Genomic DNA, 2500 nt, shown 5'->3' with positions numbered 1-2500 from the left:
TGTAGGTACTGGTTTCCTAGTGACCTACATCTCTTATACATCTCAAAACCAGCATTGAAGGAGCCGGAACAAGAGATAATAAAAAAAAAAGGCCTACAGCACCTGGTATTCCCAGGTGGTCTCCCATCCAAGTACTAACCAGGCACAGGCCTGCTCAGCTTCCAAGACCAGAGGAGATTGGGCTTGTTCAGGGTGGTGTGGCTGTAGGTATTGGTTACCTAATCACCTACATCTCTTATACATTTCAAACCAGCATTGAAGGAAGCCGGAACAAGAGAGAAAAAAAAAAGGGCGACAGGACCTGGAACTCCCAGGTGGTCTACCATCCAAGTACTTACCAGGCGCTGGCCCTGCTTAGCTTCCAAGATCAGACGAGATTGTGCTTGTTCAGGGTGGTGTGGCTGTAGGTATTGGTTACCTAATGACCTACATCTCTTATACATTTCAAACCAGCATTGAAGGAAGCCGATACAAGAGAGAAAAAAAAAAAGGCAACAGGACCTTGAACTCCCAGGTGGTCTACCATCCAAGTACTAATCAGGCGATGGCGCTGCTTAGCTTCCAAGATCAGACGAGATTGGGCTTGTTCAGGGTGGTGTGGCTGTAGGTATTGGTTTCCTAATGACCTACATCTCTTATACATCTCAAAACCAGCATTGATGGAAGCCGAAACAAGAGAGAAAAAAAAAAGGCCTACAGCACCTGGTATTCCCAGGTGGTCTCCCATCCAAGTACTAACCAGGCCTGGCCCTGCTTAGCTTCCAAGGTCAGATGAGATTGGGCTTGTTCAGTGTGGTGTAGCTGTAGGTATTGGTTTCCTAATGACCTACATCTCTTATACATCTCAAAACCAGCATTGATGGAAGCCGAAACAAGAGAGAAAAAAAAAAGGCCTACAGCACCTGTAACTCCCAGGTGGTCTCCCATGCAAGTATTAACCAGCCCCGGCCCTGCTTAGCTTCCAAGATCAGACTTGTTCAGGGTGGTGTGGCTGTAGGTATTGGTTTCCTAATGACCTACATCTCTTATACATCTGAAAACCAGCATTGATAGAAGCCGGAACAAGAGAGAAAAAAAAAAGGCCTACAGCACCTGGTATTCCCAGGTGGTCTCCCATCCAAGTACTAACCAGGCTTGGCCCTGCTTAGCTTCCAAGATCAGGCTTGTTCAGGGTGGTGTGGCTGTATGTATTGATTTCCTAATGACCTACTTCTCTTGTACATCTGAAAATCAGCTTTGTTGGAAGCCGGAACAAGCTAGAAAAAAAAAAGGCCTACAGCACCTGGTATTCCCAGGTGGTCTCCCATCCAAGTACTAACCAGGCCCGACCCTGTTTAGCTTCCAAGATCAGGCTTGTTCAGGGTGGTGTGGCTGTAGGTATGGGTTTTCTAGTGACCTACATCTCTTATACATCTCAAAACCAGCATTGAAGGAAGCCGGAACAAGAGAGAAAAAACAAAAGGCCTACAGCACCTGGGATTCCCAGGTGGTCTCCCATCCAAGTATTAACCAGGCCCAGCCCTACTTAGCTTCCAAGATCAGGATTGTTCAGGGTGGTGTAGCTGTAGGTATTGGTTTCCTAATGACCTACATCTCTTATACATCTCAAAACCAGCATTGAAGGAAGCTGGAACAAGAGATAATAAAAAAAAAGGCCTACAGCACCTGGTATTCCCAGGTGGTCTCCCATCCAAGTACTAACCAGGCCCAGCCCTGCTTAGCTTCCAAGATCAAATGAGATTGGGCTTGTTTAGAGTGGTGTGGCTGTAGGTACTGGTTTCCTAGTGACCTACATCTCTTATACATCTCAAAACCAGCATTGAAGGAAGCCGGAACAAGAGAGAAAAAGAAAGGCCTACAGCACCTGGGATTCCCAGGTGGTCTCCCATCCAAGTATTAACCAGGCCCAGCCCTACTTAGCTTCCAAGATCAGGCTTGTTCAGGGTGGTGTGGCTGTAGGTATTGGTTTCCTAATGACATACATCTCTTATACATCTCAAAACCAGCATTGAAGGAAGCCGGAACAAGAGAGAAAAAAAAAAAGGCCTAAGGTACCTGGTATTCTCAGGTGGTCTCCCATCCAAGTACTAACCAGGCCTGGCCCTGCTTAGCTTCCAAGATCAGATGAGATTGTGCTTGTTCAGGGTGGTGTAGCTGTAGGTATTGGTTTCCTAATGACCTACATCTCTTATACATCTCAAAACCAGCATTGAAGGAAGCCGGAACAAGAGATAATAAAAAAAAAGGCCTACAGCACCTGGTATTCCCAGGTAGTCTCCCATCCAAGTACTAACCAGGCCCAGCCATGCTTAGCTTCCAAGATCAGATGAGATTGGGCTTGTTTAGGGTGGTGTGGCTGTAGGCGCTGGTTTCCTAGTGACCTACATCTCTTATACATCTCAAAACCAGCATTGAAGGAAGCCGAAACAAGAGAGAAAAAAAAAAGCCCTACAGCACCTGGTATTCCCAGGTGGTCTCCCATCCAAGTACTAACCAGGCC

At 46.6% G+C, this 2500-nt stretch overlaps 3 non-coding genes and 7 pseudogenes across 3 annotated transcripts in view; all 10 read right to left on the bottom strand.

Annotated features, from left to right (window-relative positions):
- LOC142153572 (5S ribosomal RNA) overlaps window positions 1–7 on the bottom strand; it is a 119-nt pseudogene extending 112 nt beyond the window's left edge.
- Window positions 8–90: 83 nt separating this feature from the next.
- On the bottom strand, window positions 91–209 carry LOC142154814 (5S ribosomal RNA; annotated as a pseudogene).
- Window positions 210–690: 481 nt separating this feature from the next.
- Window positions 691–809, bottom strand: LOC142153762 (5S ribosomal RNA; annotated as a pseudogene).
- Window positions 810–1270: 461 nt separating this feature from the next.
- On the bottom strand, window positions 1271–1379 carry LOC142154908 (5S ribosomal RNA; annotated as a pseudogene).
- Window positions 1380–1461: 82 nt separating this feature from the next.
- On the bottom strand, window positions 1462–1570 carry LOC142155460 (5S ribosomal RNA; annotated as a pseudogene).
- Window positions 1571–1653: 83 nt separating this feature from the next.
- On the bottom strand, window positions 1654–1772 carry LOC142155682 (5S ribosomal RNA). The gene has a single exon (XR_012691792.1). It is a non-coding gene; the product is annotated as a 5S ribosomal RNA (ribosomal RNA).
- An 80-nt stretch (window positions 1773–1852) lies between these two features.
- LOC142155317 (5S ribosomal RNA) lies at window positions 1853–1961 on the bottom strand (annotated as a pseudogene).
- Window positions 1962–2043: 82 nt separating this feature from the next.
- On the bottom strand, window positions 2044–2162 carry LOC142155021 (5S ribosomal RNA; annotated as a pseudogene).
- An 83-nt stretch (window positions 2163–2245) lies between these two features.
- Window positions 2246–2364, bottom strand: LOC142156352 (5S ribosomal RNA). The gene has a single exon (XR_012692419.1). It is a non-coding gene; the product is annotated as a 5S ribosomal RNA (ribosomal RNA).
- Window positions 2365–2445: 81 nt separating this feature from the next.
- LOC142153612 (5S ribosomal RNA) overlaps window positions 2446–2500 on the bottom strand; it is a 119-nt gene continuing 64 nt past the window's right edge. Inside the window, exon 1 of the ribosomal RNA XR_012691547.1 lies at window positions 2446–2500. This exon is cut by the window's right edge and continues 64 nt beyond it. This is a non-coding gene — a ribosomal RNA (5S ribosomal RNA).

This window comes from Mixophyes fleayi, chromosome 4, assembly GCF_038048845.1.
Source record: "Mixophyes fleayi isolate aMixFle1 chromosome 4, aMixFle1.hap1, whole genome shotgun sequence".
In the NCBI taxonomy this organism is placed as follows: Eukaryota; Metazoa; Chordata; class Amphibia; order Anura; family Limnodynastidae; genus Mixophyes; species Mixophyes fleayi.
Note: the sequence above shows the minus strand (reverse complement) of the source record. Positions and strands in the feature narration are given on the sequence as shown.